The sequence below is a fragment of the Malurus melanocephalus genome, unplaced genomic scaffold, assembly GCF_030028575.1.
Source record: "Malurus melanocephalus ecotype Western Australia unplaced genomic scaffold, MMel_1.1 scaffold_100, whole genome shotgun sequence".
Taxonomy (NCBI): Eukaryota; Metazoa; Chordata; class Aves; order Passeriformes; family Maluridae; genus Malurus; species Malurus melanocephalus.
This window is the reverse complement of record NW_026623332.1, coordinates 1,608,867-1,630,524: the sequence shown is the minus strand read 5'-3', so window position 1 is coordinate 1,630,524 and position 21,658 is coordinate 1,608,867. Positions and strand designations below refer to the sequence as shown.

Below are 21,658 nucleotides of genomic sequence, written 5' to 3'. Positions count from 1 at the left end.
GGCCCGGCCCGGCCCGCTCGGCGCGGTGGAGCGGCGGGGCACGAAGGCGCCGGCGGGGCGGCTCGCTCGGCGCGGCTCGTCTGCGCTGGGCAGCGCATTTCCCCACGGAAGCCCCGGGCGGGCAGGGAGCGACGGCGCGGAGCCTCCCCCTGCCCATTGTTGCCTCCGAGGCGGCGGCGTGAGGCGCCAGCCCGCACCCTCCCCGCCGGGGCCGTGCGGATCGCACCTGCCGTGTCCACAGGCACAGCCTCCGCAGCGGAGCCCCCGCGCCCCCCGCCGGCTCCGGCGTTGCTGGCCCGTCACGGACAGGCTCGGGGCGGCGGGCGGAGGGAGGCGACATCCCCGCTGCCGCAGCCCGGCCGGTGTTGGAGGCGCCGCCGGGGAAGTTGGAGCGCGGGCGGCGGGGAAGGGACGGCCCCTGGAGCTCCCGCCAGCAGCGGCCGGGCGCGCCCTGATGCTCCGGGATGCCGGGTGGCGTAGTGTGGGATCTTTGCCCGATTCCCTGCACCTCGTGTGCCAGGGAGCAGYACGCTGGGGCTGCTGGCGGGAGGCGAGCCGCTCGGTTCGCCACTGCGTGTGCCTCAGAGCGGTCAGTGCAAATATGGGAAAACTGCAGCGTACTCGGAGTAAATTATTTCACCGTGGGCACAAGAAAACGCTGGAACCATCTTAGTTAATCCTTYATGCTGCTCTCTCTGCCGGTTGTTTCTTTTGCGCTGCAATTGATTAGGGCAGAGGTTTTTACTACAGAACAGAGTCCATCCAGTGCATAACCGGTTGCTCTTCTCCAGAAGGAGCTCCTGTCTGAAAAGCCAGCTGGAGCCATCACTTGTGCCTAATGATTCTTACGTGCTAAACAGAGCAGTTGCAGCAGTGGGATAGTGCGTACCAGCATTGTCCCGGCTTTAGTTTCAGATGCGTGTAACATGGACGAGCACAGCTCTTCTGGGTATGTTAGATTGGAAGATGAAGGTCGTTGACCCTTACAAGCTTTTAAATATTAGAAGATTATAATTCCTACAAGTGCTACATTGTTAAAGATACGTGAAGCTATTTGCTCTCAGAACGTCCCTATTACACTTAGTTAATTAACTCGTACCATTCTAGGAGGATTCCCCGAAGCTTGGGTAGCAGAGGAAATATTTATCTTTTGTTATTTGAGCGTGACAGAGGTTGAAAAGAAGTTGAAACAAGTAAGACCTGCTTCAACTCAATTACACATTTTCTTGTACACATGCATTCTGCAACTCTCAGTTCCTCAACACGACAGTCCCGTGTCATTTTAGGCATTCTATGCTTGCAAAATCCCACTCTCCTGCCTGGTCATCTTGAGGTGTGTGTCAGTCCTGAAATAAGATACTAGAGAAAAGATGTTTTCCCAGGGGCAGCAAGAGAAATAGATCTGGTGAAGAGACYAGATACAAAAGCAACAGGATCTCCTGGGGAAGGGTGGTAATAATGACCTCTGGGGAGTCATTGAAYTGACCACTGTCTTCATGGCTAGGAGGTGTTGGATTAATTCATTTAAGCACTGCCCATGCTTATGTATGGATATGATTGAGCCATAGATAAATCAATATTTATTGTTCTTTATGTATGATTGTATGATTGAAATGAGATTACCGAGGGTGTGGTGGGTTTTTGTTTGTTTTGTTGTTTTTGTTGGGGTTGTTTTTGTTGGGGTTGTTTTCGTTGGGGTTGTTTTCGTTGGGGTTGTTTTCCTTTTTTTTTTTTTTTTTCCTTAAAAGGGGCAAAAGGGTAGAAATTGACTGTGGTGACAGAAGTTCAAATCTGGTCTGATTCATAAACTTGAACCTAGAAATGAGATTTCCCATTGCCCAGAAGAGCACCCCAAGGAACAAGGAACAGGAGTCAAGTCACTTTTTTTGTGATTGTGTTAGCTCTCCTCAAACATGAAATAAGAGTAAATTTTTCCCAAATTTATGTGATTTATGGAGAAGACTTGTTACTGAGATGTTTTAATTCTTACACAATCCCACACTGTGCATCAATGGAAATTTTGCACAAGTTAGATTTCCTTGAGTTTCCTTCAACTTTACATGGGAACTAATTTCTCAGTCCTGTAACATCACAACATTCATCAGTATTTCTGTTGAAACAGAGAAATGAATCCTGACACAGTGTTTATGTTTTCATCTTCTGTGGAAACTATAGCATGCAAATACATGAGGGAAAGGAAGAAATATATATGCCACATCCCTAAAGAAGTAGGAGACCAGAACAAACCAAACATTGGCTTATCCAATTGTTTTTCTACTGGAAAAGGGTAACACCTTTATACTTCGTGTGCCCTATTTGCTTGGGACCCATTAGTGAAAAGTTCCTGACTGACTCATTGTGCTATTTTCTGCCAGATATAGTAGGGGATCTTAAAGCAGACATCAAAATAAAAAGGTTGACAGTAACTGGAGCTGCAAGAAACCTGCCAATAGCTGGTGGAATCATACARTGATTTGARTTGGAAGGGACCTTTAAAGGTGACCTAATCAAACCCCTGCTGCCGTCAGCAGGAACATCTTCAACTGGATCAGATTGCTCAGAGTCACATCCAACCTTACCTTGAATGTTTCCAGGGATCAGGCATCTACCACATCCCTGGACAACCTCTTCCAGAGTGTCACCAACCCCATCACAAAAGATTTGTTCCCCAAATCTAATATTGTAATTTAAAAGCCTGTCCTGTCACAAGAGGGCCTGCTAAGAGGTCTGTGCCTGGGGTGGGGACAGGCTCTGGTGTGGTCAAGGAGGGAACAAGACAGTAGTGGAGTGGAGATAGACACTGGCAGAAACTGAACATTGTTCCTTTCTGACTTTCTTTGTAGTAGTTTGGTCACCCAGGCACTGATTTCTGAATTGCCTTCCAGGGAAATTCAGGAATTAAAATTAAAGAATTAAAACAATTTAAAAAATTCAAATAGTTTTACAAGCTATGGAAACTTATTTTAACTTCACCTTCCAACCTTTCCTTTCTGTTCACTCAATAGATCCCGAGGCAATAGAGATACACTGCAACAACCCCTGCAGGGTATTTGAGAGAGAACACAYTGAAAGCAGAGCTGATTGCCTGTAAAAATCTTTTTCAGTGATCACAGCAAACACTGCACTCTGAAAAAAGTTGTCCATAACAGGGAAGCAAATTAAAACACAACAGTGAAGGTTTAGAACTATGAAGGWCTGGAGATGCTTGAAGAAATTATGGAATTTACTGTAATAGTTTGTATATAAACTCGGGATTGCCAGTGATGGTGAACAGGACCTGCTACAACAGGATCAAACTTCCTTTTATCCTTGAAGTAGTTATGGTGCTTAGGGACATGGATTAATGGTGGACCTGGAAGTGCTGGGTTAATGGTTGGACTCAAGGATCTTGGAAATATTTTCCAACCTTAATGATTTTAGGGTTCTGAGCTGGGAGAAGATGGCTTTGAATTGCCGTTCCATTAAAGGAAATGTGGTGATCACATACTGCAGATATGTTCCTGGGCCTGTGACTCACACCCATGGTCCATAAATCCCATCTTCAGGGCCCTGCCTGGTACCTTCCTTGTGACATTTACTGAGCAGGTGTCCCTGACTGACCCTGCCCTGCTATTTGCAGGGGAGAACAAGACTAATGATGGCTGCTTGATTGCTTGATTGCTTGCTTCCCCAAACTTCTGTGAAGTCAAAATTAAACTCCACCAATTATCTGCTCGTAGAGGACCACTYAATAAGCAGTGACTCACCTGCTCCTCATTGCCTCCCACCTATASTGGGAAGCAAGAAAATAAATCATATGGTTTGGAGTTCTGTGGCTCTCCATGCCTCCATCCTGGCACCCACGTATTTCAGAGATACCTGTTGGTGGGTCTCAGCTCACTCCATCTGGCTGTATCCAGCACAAGGAGGGGCTTGTCTCCCTTTCCTGCATTCTCTGGGTGATCTGAAGGGCAGAGAATCACCTGGCTGATGCTGCCTGTGGCCTCTGAAACTTTTTAAACTAATTTACAGGTTGATCTCACGTAGAGCAGTCTGGTTATCACCTCTTTAGAGGAACTGGACAGACAATAAACACTGTTGAAACACAGGGGGAGCAGGTTGCCAAGAAATCTCTTTGGGGGATTCTTGCAAATTGTCTCTAAATGAGAGCCRACCAGTGAGACACCTTACACATGGACATGATCTTTGTAGTCCTGGGCAGCAGGGCAGCAAGGGAAAATGAAGTTTCTGCAAGCAAAATGAGATAATATCTTAAGATACTGTGACAAAGTTATTCTAGCTAAGTAAATGAGATTATTCCTAGAAACGAAAAATASCATAGCTGTGTCAATGAACTCAGGTCTCCAGACAATGGTCTAAGGCACTGCTTTTTTTATTGCTTTCCTTGACAAGGACTTTTTTAGAAAGCTGGATGGCCCATGCATTTTCCTGAGTTTACCCACTTTCTATCTCTTAGTGCTTCCTTTAGGAATACTAGCTATAAAATCTAGCTGTGCCTTATCTTGCTGTTTCAAGGTTGTCTTCATGGGCTTTTTCTTGCTGGCAGTAGCTGAACAGCACTTTGTATTTCTCAGAAGTTTCCTAAAAATCATATCAGAATATTAGAGACATATTCAACTTGGATCAGAAAACAGAATAAGAGTTATTTCAGCCATTCAGTCCCTTCACATGTTTTGAATAGCTTTGTAGTTTTGTTCTCTGCACTAGTGAATTGCAAAAGCTGTCTGTGGAGCAGAGTGACTTTGATTCTTTGCTCACTTATTTACTTTATGAAATAAATTTCAGCCTTGTGCATAAAGCCAGTGCAAGAGCTAATTCTTGTCTTAGGAAAAAGAAGAAAAAATGTTTTTAATGAGTATAATTCATTGAACTAGGCAGTGATATATTGAACAGAATTATTTGAAAAAAAGCTATTTAGTTTTTTTTTTTTGAAAGAAAGCTTGTGTGGGTGCAGTCTGAGTAAAACTTTTGATTTTTTAGTATGTTACAGGCCTAATTAATCTCTGATACTGGAATTGAGGAAGAGTTTGKCCCACTAGCTGGCTAACTTGAACTTGAACAGTGTGTCAAAACTACTAACTCTTCAGAGATGAGAGCTGTTTAAATGGCGCTGCAAGTATCAAAAGCTACAACCCTTTCTTTTTTTTTCTAATAATGTGCACCTGCATAATAAATCAGACATAGGGATTTGATGTACTAAAAACAACTTGGAGCTGAATAATAATAAAATTGAGACAATGTGTTTCATTGCCCCAAAGCAAAAACATCTTTCAGTTGACTGATCAGAGAAGCAAACAAACCAAATAATTTATGGCATTTTTCCTTAATGAAAAGCAAGTCAAGGATCAAACATATCATTTTTGAATCCAAAAAAAGAGTGAGTATTCATGACCTTCAGTTGCTTCCCTACTTCAAAACAAAAGAATTTGCTTCCTTTGGGATTTTTATTCTTAAAAAGTACAAATAGCTCCTCAAAATCCACCCAGAATAGCAGTGACTGTAGAAAAATTAGCCCAAGCTCAATTCAGATAGCCATAATTCTTCTTTTAGGTAAAAATATTTATACCATTGTGAAGTAAGTCAAAGAGAATGAGATCAGAGCATAGATAAAGCAACTAGGTTGGCTTTCTTATGCCTGTTAGTATTCTTTTTGGTCGAGGAAGTGGGAAGGTCATCTGCCTGTGGGAAAGCGTCCTGGAGGATATAGAAATGAAGTGATGGAAAATTGCCCACTCTTTCCTTTTCTCATTAGTTTACTTGTATTTGCCATTTTGTAAGCAAAGGACTTCTGCAAATTTGCTGTTCTCAATAATTTGGGCGCATAAGGGCAATATCTGTGAAATGGGAATAAAAGATGCTCTTCCCCCTCTTCTCCAAACTTATTTCAGTGAATACACTTACTTATTGGCACGCCCTACTAGACTTTCAATGCTTTAAGAGTGAAGATCAGTTAAAGTACATAAAKTTTCCATTTTGTTGATGTAGCAAGAATTGGAAACCCATCCGAGTTTGGTTTCAAAGTGCCTGAATGTCACTTCCTAACAGGTTTAGACGCAGGGTTGTAAAGTTTTGTCCCTCTTGCCTTGTTTTTGCTTCTGAGAATTTCCACTTTAGGAGATAGGAGCCTTGCTGGTCCTGTTCTGAAGTAGGAGCTGTTTGAAGTGATTTGCTATGTAAATGCACTGTAACCCAAACCMGACAGCTCCCATACTGATGGGGAAAAGACTTTCCCTAGGAGGGGCAATTGGAYAAGGCAAAATATGTGGGTGTCTTCTGTCTACCTATGACATTCAAAATGCYGGTACTTACTGGGTTTCTCTCTGTRAGTGGGAATTTCTGACACTGGCTGTGCTGTGGGCTTTGGGAAGGGGTTACTGCCTCTTGAACTAGGGGGGTTTCAAAGGAGCAGCACCATAAATGGCTCCATAGAGAAAGCGGGAGGAATGGACAGAGTGGCTCTTATGGGATGGACAGAGCAGCTTTAATGTGCTAATGAGGGGAAGGCCAGATGCCAGCAGCGATCAGAAGGGCTCTTTGTGGCTCTGTCTCTTTCGAGATGGCTGGAGTCTCTGTCCTTATCGGGGTTGTTTCTGCAGGCAGAGGGAAACACTGGGGCTATTAGTGAGGTGTTCCCTTCCTTTAAGTCAGCAGATAGCCTTACAGATTAGCACTTGAATACTGATGAGGGCTAATTACCAGWAAAGCTTAGAAAAAAGAAGTTGCTGAAGAAGCTTGACATAAAAAACTACAAAAAAATCAGCCCCCAAGCCCAACAACAGAAATTTCATGCTCRAAGGCTTGTGAGCTGAGCTCAAACTCCGCTGAAACCACCTGTTGCACGAACAGCTGTATGGGGACTCATAAATTGCTATGACTGTAAAGTGTATAAGTATTAGTGGTTCTGAGATTCATGTTGTGAACTGCCTACTCTACCTGTCTGTGCTTATTTATGTCTGTCATCCATCTTGCTGAGATTTTTACTGAAAACACTTAGAGGTTTTGAAGTTCCTCTTTCAGCTTTCTCTGACTTGGTTTCTCCTGTGATTTAAGAAAACACTTCAATACATATTCACTCTCAGTCATTTTTCTCAGAGACAYCTGATTGAGGTAGCAGGTTCGTGTCCCCTGCATCACCTTCCCCTCAGTGCAGGAGGGAGTGTCCCCGCAGCCTTCTCAGGGAGTGTGCCTGTACAGCAACATTKTGCCATACATTGCAAGGAGTGTGCCGGCTCCTTCAAAATAACCAAATCATTTCCTGGAGGAGATGGGTGACCCTTGATCTCACCAGAAAGGTCTGTTCACAAATGATGCCATGCAGGCTGTGCAGTAAAAAATAAGGGCACCTATGAAGCCAGTTTTCTGTTTGTAGCCCATACATAACTTTAGTTCTTACTTTCAGATTCCCCTTGGTGTGGTGGTCAGGTGCTTCCTCACACTGCCTGTTCCCCATGAAATGTGAGAGGTCACACTCCACCTTCACATAGGTCTGACCTGTGGTAACCTATAGGAACTTAGGAGCTGGACAGTGAACCTCCTTCTTTGCTATAACTTCCTTTTGTCTGTCAGAAAATGCAGATAAGTCAAAATCCTGTCAAGAAGGATTGGGCTTTCTCAAGACTGTGTGTTCAGTAATGTTTCCTATGTCCAGACTAGATTTGTTTGAATGGAGAGCAAGTAAGACTTCATGGTAATCTGATGGGAGTACTTATGTGGGAGACCTTGATTAACTCTGCTTTGGTCCTTCCCTGAAGGCAGCTCTGAACACAGGTACTGTGAGATTCCCTTGGCATGACGAATCTCAAAAGGGCATGGTTTTGTCCTAATGCAAAGTATGAGAAATTTTGAAAATTAAAAGTTTAAAACYAGAAGATGCTTCCCTCCTCCAACTCATTTTCCAAGGCATTTCAGGCTTYAAGGTGYTCATTTGCAATAGCACACTTGATASAGATTGCTGCATCTCTAGTACRGATAAATTAAGTAATTTATGTTCAGTAGCAAGACCATAACCCTAGTGTTAATTTCAACCTGTAAGACAGTATTAGCTGATAATGGAATGAAAACAAAATTCAAAAGCTTTATAGTGATGGCTATTAGTTTACTTAGTCCTCTTTGGTGTTCATTTGTCAAAGAAGCTTCACTGTATGTAATTGGACTGCACTATTTTAAAAGGGTGCTGTCTTCTGTGCCACATTCATTCYTGTTACTTTTCCCATCTGGCAAGTGTTTTTTGGTGGAAGTTGACTTTTTCTGCTTTCCATTTGGTAGAAATGGAGAACGAGTTGAGAAGGGTGTAACTGTTTCCTCCTCTTCAGTGAAATGGAGAAGAAGCCATTGAGTTAGTGGAAGGGAGAGATAGCTGGATCTGTTACTGCTCTGATACCTCTTAAAAAACCACTTTGAAGCCGGACAGAACTCCACAGCTCCACTGTTGGATCTCTCCAGCCTAAAACCTAAAATTCTGATCTTTAACGTAGCCTTGGAGTGTCTACCTCAGACCTTTTCAGGGGAAAAGGGAGTTTGGGGGAGCTGGGATGGGCTGAATGAGAGTGGTGGCTGCAAGGTAGAAGCAGGGGGAGTTCTCCCTCCTTTTTTTGAAGAGAGGAGGCAGATGTCTGACTCTTGAAGAGAAGGCCTGAAGTGAGTCACTGAAAGGTAGGGGCCGAATGCTGTCAGGGTAAGGACAGCAGGAGGAGTAAGGGGCAAGGAGGGGTAAGGCATAGGCTGTACCCTGTCCARTGCTTTCTGTTTTTACCAAGATTTCAGTCTTTGTCTACCCAGGTGCCTCTGTGGTTTTCCCAGGATGCAGTATTGTTCTGCATGGATATTTTGGTTTTTTTTTCCTATGATGGTGAGACATATGCTAGAAAATACTTACTAAAATTAAATYAATTACCTTGTGATTATTCTAAGCCTTGGTATTTTATGAATTTTAAATAGCTCTACATTTCCAGTGGCTTCTACAGCCTGATTTGGGCCATTTGCCTTTTGAAATCTCTTCTTTCTAGAAGTGCTGTGATGAAATTAAGGATTTCTTTCCTGTTGCTCCGTTCCTTTCTTTCTCTTCTGCTGCTGCTGCTRCAGACATGAAATGCTTTTGATGATGGTTTTTTAACACCCTGCTGCCTRTATATTGAGGTCTGTAGGGATTGTBCTGGGTAGATTGAAAGTGAGAAAGGACAGCAAATAGAAAGTAGGCTGGGAAGAGTTGAGCAGGGAGCTGGAAAATATTTTAATGGGATTTGATATTTGAAGGAAATAAAACTTTAATGTTGTAGCTATAATTTTCATCAGGATGGATATGAGGATTAAGTACCCTCAGGCAGAAAAAGTTTCCAAGCTTCATCTAATATAGTAGGGGGAAAAGCCAAATATATGTAATGATCAACTGAAGTGCCTCCTTTTCCTGCATCACCTACCAGACATGCGTAGATCAGATTTTGGATAGCTGACCTCTGCTGCCAGGTGCCTGATGTGCTGAGTGGGATGCTTTGTAGGAAAAGGACTTTCACTGCTTGCAGAAGTGCTGTCCAGCTTGTCCCAGAGCAGACAACACCTGTGGGTAGCCCTGGAGACCTTGTTCCATTGCTGCCTCCTCACATTCTTCTGCCAAAGCTTCTTTGCCTTGATTTAGTGCTCACCAGTGGTTTTTTGACARTACACTTCAGGGGTTTCTTTTTGGGTGCCCTTTGTGGTGGTGGAATCATGTCTTCAAAGTAGATTCCAGGACATTTCGAGGATTTAATCTACAAGCACAGGGACAAGGGGGTATGATGGTTGTCATACAAGTAGGAAGGCACCTCTTACTGGCATTAAAAAGGAAAATTCCATGTTTTCTCTTGTTTAAGCATAGAGGTGACAGCAGAACAGCTGTTCAGGAGCAGAAATGCACTCCAGGACTGAGGCAGAGTGGTMAAGGTAAGATGCAGTGCCATATGATGGTGGTTGAAGGGTTGCCAGAAATGGAAGAGTTACATTGGATTTATATTAACCAAGCGAAATCTCAGGGGTTCAGAGTTGCTCCTGCTGTAGARAGATTACTTGAATTTAAGGCACCAAGTAATTCCCTATTAATTCACTTGAATAAAATGACCATGTGTAAGCATGTGAAATCTTTTAGTTACCTAAAATCAACCTCCCATTATAAATAAATAAATTCTAGCACATTCTAATTTGCAGAAGAATTTCTGTTAAATTTGATGTCTGAAATTGTTCATACATATCGATTTGATATACATTACTGTGTTAATGGAACTTATTATTACTCAGCTAGATTAATTTATTAGATTTATCCCTACATTACAACCTATAGATGTATTGAGACATGAGCCCACAGAATCAATACCAATTTCTTTTCTCATTTATGATTGTTCTTACTAACATCCAAAACACTGTTACACTCAAGAGCCTTTAGCTGCCATTTATCGTGAAGCATTACACTCTGACAATTTTAAATTTGCCTTATTTCTTTGTCCTTTAACGATTATATTTTTCCATGCAATTGGGCACTTGTTTGAACAAAATGCCATACATCAAAGCATCAAATGAGTCATGATCATATTCTAGTCATTGGGACTAGCAGCAGCTTAGSTGTTAGCAAGATCAGGGCTCTGCGACCAGCCCTAATCTCTGAGATGYGTTTTGGCTGCTGATCGGTGTGGCAGGCCCAAAGCGGGAGAGGGAACAAAGGTACAAATGTAATTTAAACTAAGTTTCCTGCCAAATGCAGTGTATTGGCATGTTTCTCTTTGAGCAGCAGCCATGCGTGCATTTATCTTTCAGAGGCAGCAGTGTTTGGCTGAGGAGCAGTTGCAAAGAGCAGCTGGAAGGGGTGGCTGATGTGGAGCTTGTTCCACAGAGCTTGGGCTGTGGAATGCTCATGGTGGGCAGTGAGGAAAGTGGGGTGCAGAATAAGTAGGGGTGAGGAAAACTGTTTGATCCCCTCTGGCCCTGCTGCCAGTTCAGGATTGGGAGGAAGCACTGATGGCAGGCAGAGACAAGGCTTCAGGCAGTCCCAACACYGGCATTTCTCTTCCCATCAAAATGCAAGTGCTGCTTGAGAATAATGCCCTTCCTTCCTCTAATGTGGTTCTACAGACCAAATATGTTCTGTAGCTCTCAGAAGAGAATTGCAGAGAATGATTGGTCTCAGTCCACCCTTTAAATGCAATCCAAAGCAGATCACCAAACACTGATGGGGTGAAATCTCCAGCAGCTGCATATTCCAGAGATAGTGTTTCATCCAGTGGTCTGTAAGGTAAAACTCTGGAAAACTAACTCTTCTCCAGATAGCCTTTCTTTCTTGTTTTCCAGTAAAAGTTGCTGTATTCACTGAGTATACTGCTTCTCTCACCAATTTTTGGCCTGTGCTTAACTGTTGCTGCTGTAGCTGCTGCTCATGCACCACTGYAGTTGCTGGGGATTAAAAGCTCAAAACTGATGAACAAAACAGAGCACAAAAGGATCAGTCAGGTGATAAAGAGAAACTGAGGGGGGAAAAAATCACCCCAAAAATATCATATATAAGTATGATGTGGAAGTAGGCATCAGAGCTAGAGAAATGATGAGTTGCCCCATGAGTGCTGTCTGCTTGATCCAGTTCTGGCGTTTGGACCAAAGCCAGAGTTGGGGTGATTTGTGTCATACTGACTGTCCTTGACTAAAACTTACAGGACAGCTGGTGGCCAAAATACAGCTTGACCAACCCACTGCAGTGCAGGACAGGGAGGGGTTGGCTTTTGCTTGTTATGTTTTCAGGAGAAGCCGAATTGCAGCAGTAGATGAGGGGAAATACTGTGTTTCAAGGGAYTTGGAGAGAAGTTACATACAGTAGCTCCTGATTTACAGTCCAGAATTGGACACCARTTGGTTTTTTGGCCCTGGGCAAATCTCTCAACCTCACTGAGTCTGGTTCAGCACCTATAAAATRGGGACAATTAAACTTAACTACCTGGAAGAGTTGTTGATTAGTTAATGCTTGTAAAATGCTACACAGTGCTATAAAATAGAGCAGAGKACTCAGAAGCATCTGGTTTGCAGTTACTGTAGTGCTTCTCTGAAACTTTATGGGCAGACTTTGCCAAGAAATAAAATGATTAATGTGTGCAGTATTTGTAGGCATCAGAAGATGAGGGACAGACATCTTTTCAAAGGCATTTAACTTTCCTGAGGTACCTCCTCTCAAAATATGAGAGGTTTCCCTAGAGCACCTGAAGTGGCCTGGCACTGAAAGCAGTGTCAGGTGAGTCTGGGACTGCAGAATGAAGCTCTGGCAGGTGGCAGAAGGGCTCCTTGCTCCACTCCTATGTTCTTGACCTTGTGCTCAGTTTTGTCCCCCTTTGTTGTGCTGGGGGAATTGTTTGCACAGTGGCATTGAGAAATAGGTTGGTGGTTTGATTCAGGTGGGAAAAAAGGGGGAAGAGTTTCTGCTGTGGGTTTGTATTTGCAGATGGATCGTCTCTCCAGTGTAGTTTATCATGCAGCTACAAATACAAGRAGTAGCATGGTGAAGAGGCTGGTACAGGGTATTCCCCATTTCAGAACACATGGAATCTGGGAACAAGGTTAGGGTTAGGGTTAACTCTCCTGACACTGGAGATGATCCCACAAACCATGCTACCCAGACACAAAAGATGTTGCCATCACAGAGCTTAGAAAGTGTTTATTTTTCTTGCCTCCAGAGACAAGTTACACTGATTTCATTGGAGATGTGCATGGCAGCAGAGAGCAATTTGGTGACGAGCTTATCCTGGCTGAAGCTCATCATGTGTGTGAAACTCTGCTAACAAAAGGGAAAGAGCTAAGGATGTGCTAGAGAAAAGCTTGGAATAATGTCTGAGATTTGCATCTTGACTAGTAGTTGAGATACAATATGAATAATGCACATGCATAAACACATAYTGGTTTGGTTTAATAGGAGACTTAAAAAAATGGAAGCAGAAAGGGAGGGAAGAAACCATTTCCAAGTTCATAACTCCTTCACTGATGACTAGAAATTGTTAWGTGTGGGTCATGAGTTACCTCATGTGAAGATTCAGCTTCTCAGTCGTTTCACAGAGCCGGGTAAACATGATAAAGATAAACATGAGCTAAGACTGAGGAATGAGTTCATTCTTAGAACCATGAATTTCTGAAAGAAGGTTGTACTTCAGTCTTCCTGCTCCTGGCCAAATTGGTCCCTCTGCTTTTGCTAAGCCAGATCTGGTTTCTGTCACAGGCAGCTCACTAAAATTACAGATCAWTGACCTGGCTGAAAAAGGTTGCTGTTGTAGCTGGGATTTAGCTAACTTTTGATTAAACTAGTGCTGGACTGATGATGAAAGGAAGGAGGCTGTGGGCAGGGAACAGAGGGGAGGAAAGGCAGACRAAGTGGTGAAAACAGGGATGGAAGGTAAAAGAAACTGAAAAGAAAGAAGAGAAGGTATAGCTTCCTGTGGTTTCAAGTTTTTAATTTGACTCATCTGTATTGTAGAACCATATCTGAGCTAACTGCTTATTGCCAAAGTCCTCAGCTCCCTCCTGCCCAAGCTGTCCCGCCTTCTCCATTGTTACAAACCTCAGTGCTGATGTTTCTGGGAAGAATGGTGGTGAACACAGTGAGATCTGTTAGGTATTGATGGCTGGTAAACAACCAGCTGCAGCCAATTGCTCACTCAGGTGGGGGAAGTCACGTGAGTGTACGAGAGGATAATAAAAGGCTCCCAGGCAGTGGCTACCCTGAGTCTGAATGGAGCTGGGAGGAGGATGTGTGCTGCTTGAACTGTAAGTACTTGTGGTTGGAGGTGATGGTGGAGGTGTGATGCTGTCCTAAACTGACATTAATCTTCCTTGTTACAGGTTAAATTTATTTATTTTTAGGTAAGCTGTAGTTCAGTGAGGATAGGCATTTGTGAAAAACCTTAGAGTAAGCATGCTAGGTGTTTCCATGTTGCTAGAAAATGGAAGGGGAGCCTTATCCATGAAACAGGTTTTTTCATAGTAGGTAGAAGTGGAGGTGTATGTTCAGCAGGTCTAAAATCATTATATCTATTATAGCAGTGCTCCTGTGGGCTCTGTGACTCACTTCTGCCTCTCTGCCAAGGTGTGCATTAACTTCTTTGCTGGGGTTGTTTAGAAAAACAGCCAAATCAGTGGTGGCTAAAATTGGTGGCCACTGCACTGGTTTATCTTGCTCTCTGTGATGTATTGTAGCATTCTCCTATAGTACAGTATGAATAGCTGTTTTTGTTTGGCTGATGTGATCTTGGAGATTTATTGYCATTYCCTGGCCTCTTTCTTCCTGGAGCCRGCAGCCATGCACCAGCTTTYCCAAAACTGTGCCYCTGATCTGCAATCCCATAGCTTCAGTTACTAAAACAATTCCTTAAGAGCAAAATAACCACCAGTTTGGCCACATTGGGAATGGTCACAAGACTGTACTGACACAATTTTCTGGAAGCATTTCCCTATTAATCCTGCTTCCCAGATTGATCCTGTATCCTCCTAGCTCTTACTTTCTCACTTGCAGTATTGTTATAGAGAGGTGCTGCACAGTTCCCATGTGGCACTTCACAACAACTACTTCTCTCCTACAAAGCTGTTGTATTTAGAGCACCAAAAGCACAGATAAGGAGGAAAATGGAGTGATTGTGTTCAGACTGGGAAGGTGTCTATTAGTAAGAGTACTGGCTCTGTTGATTTTTAAAGAAAACAAAATAACAACACCTCCCACCCCCGGAAAAGAAACCCAACCAAAAAGCAACAAAGAAAAACCACACAAAGGAATAGTACCAAATCCAGCAACCTTGCTACAGGGCATTATACAGTGATTTGTGTTTTTATACCAAAATAAGTGAGCAGGAAGCTAGGGAAGAAGCTCCAGGTAAGTTCTGCCAGTGTTTGAATCCCACTCGTTGGGAGTGGAGCACTGCAACACAACAAAAACTTCCATCTTACTTTGCCTGTCRGTGTTCAAGTAGGCTTCTGTGGCATAGAAATAAATAATCATGGAAGGAAGGACCTTCTTCTTGCTGTTTAGGCGTTTCCTAATGACTTTAGCTCAGCTCTGATTTTAGGTAGGCAGGGATTGCCAAAGAACTAGCTTGCAGGTGTGGTATGGTATTGCATGTAGTAATTRTTTTTATAAACTCAGTGATGATGCTGTCCTGAAAGAGGTTGGAAATCTATGTGATGTGAAAGACTTAGGGTATGAGTAAAGAAAATATATCATCAATTCAGGGAAAAAAAGTGGCATGTCAGTTTTTAAGRTTAATTCCTACCTGGACCACAAAATAAGTTATAACTCAAGTTTTTTTTTTGCCTGTCTGACTTTCTTCTTTCCTCCTCGCCCTACATGCAGCCTCCCTGCACAGCCRCAGCAGCACCACTGTTTCAATATTTCCTGCAAAGGAAGGGGGAGTAAGGGGAGAGTCCCCCATGCCTGGTTAAGAGGGTCTATTATAGAGGATTAACTGTGCCCAAACAATGAAGCCCCTCGAGGAGCCCGTTCCCCTTTTGAGATGCGTGTGTGGGTAAGAGGGCACACTGCCGTCCCTCTGTCCCAGCCCAAGTGCGTGTGGTTCCATGCCCTGGTTGCTATGACAATTAATCGCGTCTTTTAAGGGCTGGTGTCGACTACAGATCCCTGTAAATTGCCTGGAAGACTAGGCGAGCTGCTCCGTAGACACCTTTATTTGATTTTACCCCCAAAAATAGGATGGAGAGGTTTTCTTCTTCCTACTTGTCAAAAAAGACCAGAGTAACTTGGTATATGCTTTTAGACTGGCTTTCACTTTACTGAGCATAGTAAGACAGGGAATTTTTCTGAAGAACTACTGCAAAATAGACAGGGATGTAGTGCCTTCCAGCTCAGCACTTGTAGTCTTCATGTGACCAGCAGATTATGCATGCYTGGGAAATGTAAGGAGTACAGTCTTCCAGAGCTGTGCATGAATTGTTTTGTGTTTGCTTTTATTGGAAAATTTGCACCAGGCAGTTAATGTGTATGTCTTTGACTTYTCTTTGTACTTAATAAAAAATAATTTATCACAGGGAATTACTGTGCTATATCAACCTGCAGCAAGACTGTAACTCTGTGTTTTGCCTGTTTGCCTAGGTAATGGGAGAGAAATGGATCTTTTCCATGTCATTAGTCCAGAAACCTGAACAGAAGTGAATGCAAATATTCTTWAAAGTCTTCCTGTSGGTTAAAGCCCTGTTCATTGGAAAGGCAGTCTTAACTTTCTCAGTACTTTATTATTAAATGGTTGAGAAATCTGTCCAAAAGTTTGAGAGGTTTTTTTCTTCCTTGAAGGCACTAAAGTTTCTGTTACTTTAATATTGCCTCTTGGGGAAGAAAAAAAAAAACCACCAAAACAAAACCCCATGAAGGGAAACAAGTTTAAAGGCATATGTTATCAAATGCACRATATTCTCTCTTAACCTTAAACAAAAGGAGAGGTACGATTCAGCACAGTTTCTCTTTTTTTAATGAATGTCACCTTGATACAAACACAGTCAATGCCACATGTCTGAGGAAACTTACAATAACTTTTACTGGATATAGTGGGCAAGATGTTGGTGTTGTTWGGAATGTCAGGTCAGAGTCAAATGGGCTGAAATAGGTTTGTAAACTTGGATTATAGGAAATGTTAGTAATTGTGTGAACTCAGTGAATGCTATATATCCTGGTTTGGGGAGACTAATTTATCCCCACTTGTCAACAGAGACATGGATATGCCATCTGCAGGACCATAGGTGTGGAATATTGGCATGCTATTCATTTGTCATTTCAGTACTTGAGTGGCATCAGGTACTACTGCTGATAATTAAGCCATGGCTGAAGAAATAGTCCAGTTTCATCTTTTGTATGGCAAATCACTGKGATCTTTCAAAACTGGTCAGGCTGGAACAGCTACAGGAGAAGTAATCAAAATGGACCCAACCCCCAGTCTGTGGCTCTGCAGCTATTACTTCTTTCCCTTATCAAGGATTTTTAAACTGGAAGTGTGCAGGGTTGCTGCTGGAGGCCTGCAGAATAAGGTCTTGTTTATTCAGTTTGCATCCTCCAGGATCAGTTTTCCTGTGTGGAAGAACATGAACCAGTAATATAGCAATACACTCCCTTCCTTCCTTTCCCTTGTGCCTGTGGAAAATGCTTTCTCAAGTCTGCCTTCTTCCTTGTCAGCAGAGGACTGTGAAAGGCCCCAMGACAGGTGGTGTTTTTSGGGTAGTACCTGTTYAACTTACTAACAGCCCTGGAGGTAYTGTTTTGAGAAGAARAAKCATCCTYTGGCCTTGCCTTTGACMATCAGATCTCCCTYTTGGTATCCAGAATGAGGGCTTGCAGGGAATGTGAGACAGAGCAGGTTTCAGTTCCTGCCATCCTGCCCTGCATCCAGGACGATTGTGATCCAGACARGGACATGAACTTGTGTATGCCCACACCCGTGCTGCTGCCAGTTCTATCAAACTGTAGCCTCTTGCTTCATTTTTCCGATGAAACTTTGTTGAGGGGAGTATTTTAAAACTTTTTTTTTTTTCCAATAGTGTGTTTGTTTGGGTTTTTGCCCCTTTAATACAATAATACCACAGTGGCATTCTTGCTTCAGGAGCCCTGTGTGTGTGAGCAGTGCCTGGGATGTGTCACTGTGGTTACACAGGCCGTGGTGCTGCGTGGTGTATCCTGTTCAGCTTCCACTGTGCATCCACACAGAGGTCCTGAAAACTTCTTTCCTGCTTCTGCATCCATTGCAGTGCAAGGACTCCTCTTTGAGGAAATGGTGGGCCAGGTTTTTGGAGCTTTTCTTAGGTGACATTCCCCAGTCCCAGTGGGATTGTATAGGGAGTTTGGGAGGAGATAGCTTTCTGCCAGCACAGTAGGCTGAGTGCTGTCCAGCTGCAGGCTCTTGGAGCCAGCAGAATGATGTATAACAGCTTCTTTATTTCTGCTGGCAATGTGAGAAGAAACCCACTTTTTTTTTTTTTTATACCCTCCTGAGTTCTCACTACTACAGCCCTTGGGTTCTCAACACTTTAGAGCCACCAGACATGTGGCAGTAGCCACTGTAGTGCATGGGGGAGCTGCTGCTGCCACTTGWGTCACTGCTGCCATCCATGGCCCTGCTGTCCTCCCTGTGGGGTGGCTTTTGCACAGAGCCCTGCAGCATTGTGCCRCCTCCATCTGCCCTGGGAAACTATTTTATTTTTGTCCTTTTAATTCTTTGACTTTTGTGAAGAACTATTTAGTTGTCCCTTTACCCCTGCTCCCTGTGTGGCTGCTGTTCCCTTCACCTCTTCACCTGCAGCTTCCCCTTCTTTCTTCTCCTCAGCCTGGCTGCCTCTTYTTCTTGCCCTTCCCACAGAAGAAGATATTCTTAGGCAAGGGTCAGATGCTCAGGTCTCTTGGGGAAAGTAGTTCAGGGTTTTGATACTGAAATAACCCAGTGGCTTTTGGTTCCTGCTGGGAGGCGTTACCAGCCTGTATCCTCTCCCCTAACTTCTTTCRTGGAGTTATTTGGCCCTCCTTAAATGTGCAGGCTTGAAGGGGCTCTGAAAAGCAGAAGTGAGCTGGCTCTGTTTTCCCATGGCTTTAATCTGTTTAGAATGTCTCCTAAAAGCAACATGACTATTTAAAAATAAATTCAAACCTACATTAGGATTTTATTTTTGTGAATGAAATTGTTTGATGTTGCAACCACTGGATTGCAAATGATGTTGTTGTGGCAGCAGCTTCACTTGTCATCACGTGCAGGGCTTTACATTCCTGTTCTGGCTTCTGCTGCTCAGGGCTATGGACCTTCGAGCTGCAGAGAAAATCAGGTGAGGCACAGAGCTGTTTTAACATTACAAGGGAATCCATAAAATCAGCCATTTGTAGCTGGAAAGATGAATGCTGTACTGGGATAATTACAACACAATGGCATGAATAAAGTAAAAAAAGCTTCTTTCGTTTTAACCCATGTTCTGACATGCAGTCCCTGCCTTTTGAGCAAGGCATTTCCCAGGTTTGCTTCTGGTTTTCCCCCTTGCATGCAAACACTAGCCCTACATCAGGAGACTTGGACTATTTAATGAAAAAACAGAAAAGATATTTATAGATGCTACTAATTTGTATTGTAAATACAGGCTGGCAAGGAAAGCAAGAGGCTGGAAAGTTCATGGCAGAGATATGGAAGAGTCTCTTCCATCTCTCGCTGCAAGCTCAAAGAAACATAAAAGGGCAATGTAATTGGGATGCTGTTGAATTATGTATAGTATTGGCATCAAGTTAGTTTAATTTTGGTAATGCTTTCTTTCTTGCCAACAAAACAGTCTCTGTAAATAAGCTGCCTCCTTGTTTGCTTTCATGGCCTGATTATATACAATTATCCCTTGACTGTTACGACTTTTTAAATAAATTGTGAGCTTTGTGTATTGTGTAGGTATTCTAGGATTTCATCTAAAATATTCATTGCTTTAACTGACCACATAAATGCATGTGGTTCAACCCCGAAACCAGGCAAAGCCATCCTGCTGACACTTCACTGCCTTCCTCTACAGCTTCACTGCCTCTATAGTTTTAAATACGCTGTACCCTCTTAACAGAGGTAAAATTGAGAGYATATATAAATATAGTACTTCTGGAGCTTTACCATTTTAAAGTTGACCTGGTAGCAGTAAAACAAACCAGGCAGAAGGTTTTTGTCCAGCCTCAGATGCAGATGGGTCTGCAAGAGCATGTCTTTTGCCTACTTTGCAGCACATCCACATCCTCCTTAMCTTGTGGAAGCCTCTGTTCCATGCCCTGTCTCCACGTCTCTGATGCATTGTTATCTTTACTGCTTAAGAGATGGAACACAATTTTCCCCCTTGTCAGAGGGAAATAGCCATCTACAAATGCAGTGGTCTGGCTGTGATATGGTAGACTTAATGTRTGTGTTCATAAGCCCAGATAAATGAGATTGTGATTCAGATTTCAGGGTACAGAAATTTTCAGCAGACAAAGTAGTTTGACAACYGCTGTCTCTTTGYTCAAWTAAATGTTAACTGCAGTTAATGAAYCTGAAATTTTAGTTTTAAATATTTGAAAAAGATTGTCTTCAGCATATAGGAAATAAAGACCAGTGGGGAGCACGTTTGAAAAATGTGTGTTTTGCAGTGAAACTTTTAGTATTTGGTCCAACATAGCTTGGAAAAAATCTTGCATCCTTTGTGGTGTCTGAAGAAGGCAAAAAATCAGAATATAATTCTCAGGTGGTTTCTGTCTGGGGTGGTGTGGCATGCTCATGAAAACCAACACAAAACTTGCCTGTTCGTAATGGGCTATAGTAATAAGCTTAACACARGATTTATTAACTTCCTAAATAAAATATTACTTCTCTATATTTTGAGTTGAATTTTGGTGGCTGATCTAGAATGAAAATTAGCCCCAAAATGCATTGAAAGAGATTTTTACCCTCCAGTATGTCAAAGATTGATTTAGCCCCCCAAAGCTCCTTAGTTTTTAATTAACTTTACTCTTTTCCTCCTCACTAGACATTTTTGTGATRTCATCTTTTTCTGTGAATTCCTAGCTCTGTGTTTTCCTGCAGTATGCTCTTAGAAAAGMGATTGTATTTAGAGTAGGGATGCTCAAGGATGTGAAAGAACATGTACTAATTAACCTTATGTGCTACTTGTTTTTATTTTTAAGGGACAAAATCTGAACATCTTGCTTCTTTCTGTGCTGTAACACAAAGCATTTAAAAAGAAAGATGTAATTAGAACTAATAGGATAGATACAAAAGCTAGGAAGTAGAAAACAGGATTTGATGGAGGTATATTTGTATGTGGACTAATCTTTCAGAAGAATAGATATCACCCAGACTAAATCACAGAAAGCCCTCCCAAACCCATTTGGAGGAAATAATTCCCTGCTGATGGGAGAAAGAGAGAGGTACAGATGATATAAAACATCCTTCGTAGCTCTGATATCGATACTTTTTTAGCTCTTCAGTCAAAACTGAAATTTTAGTGTTATTGAAGAGAGGGATGGAGGATTTGTGTAAGAAGCATCATCTCTAAATGTCACTATAGYGTGCTATTTTCCGCTTGCCTTGGCACAGGAGTGTAATTTGTCACCTGTGCGTGGGCAGGTACAAGACACAGACCCCTCCCCGCCCTTCCCCTCGGAGCAGAGATGGGGATGGGGATCGGGATGTGCCCCCAGCCCGGGCTGGTTTGCCCTGCAGGGGTCGGGGGGAGCGCGCACACGGGAGCGCGCAGATGGGAGCGGGCACGGCTGCAGCTCCCGCCCTTTGATGCGCTGCTCGGAGCGGCGCAGGGACCCGCTCCCCTCCTTTGTGGCACCGAGAGTGCGATGAAAGCCTCAATGGGCGTCCCTCCGCTAGGCAACGCGGGGAACAGCGCCTGGAATCCGCGCGGTTCATTGAGAAAAGCCGRGCTGAAAGGATGAGGGTGCCTTTGTGCGAGTGCATCCAGCCTCCGCCAAATCGCAATGCCCCGGCCCTCGGCCGCTCAATCCGAGCTGCTGGGAAGCTGCTGCCACTCGCCCCGAGGTTTTAAATCTCTTGTGTTCAAGTGATGCATCCCTACAAAACGCTGCCCGAACTCAGGGGGCCCTTGAGGACTTTTGCATGGAGTTGTGAGCGTTGAGAAGCAGAAACATTGCAGAGATSTGCTGCGTGAGGAAGTGAAATAGCAT

At 43.3% G+C, this 21,658-nt stretch overlaps 1 protein-coding gene across 1 annotated transcript in view; it reads left to right on the top strand.

The window, feature by feature from the left end:
* SLC35F1 (solute carrier family 35 member F1) overlaps window positions 1-21,658 on the top strand; it is a 220,887-nt gene that overhangs the window by 372 nt on the left and 198,857 nt on the right. The gene's annotated exons all lie outside the window — the stretch shown is intronic.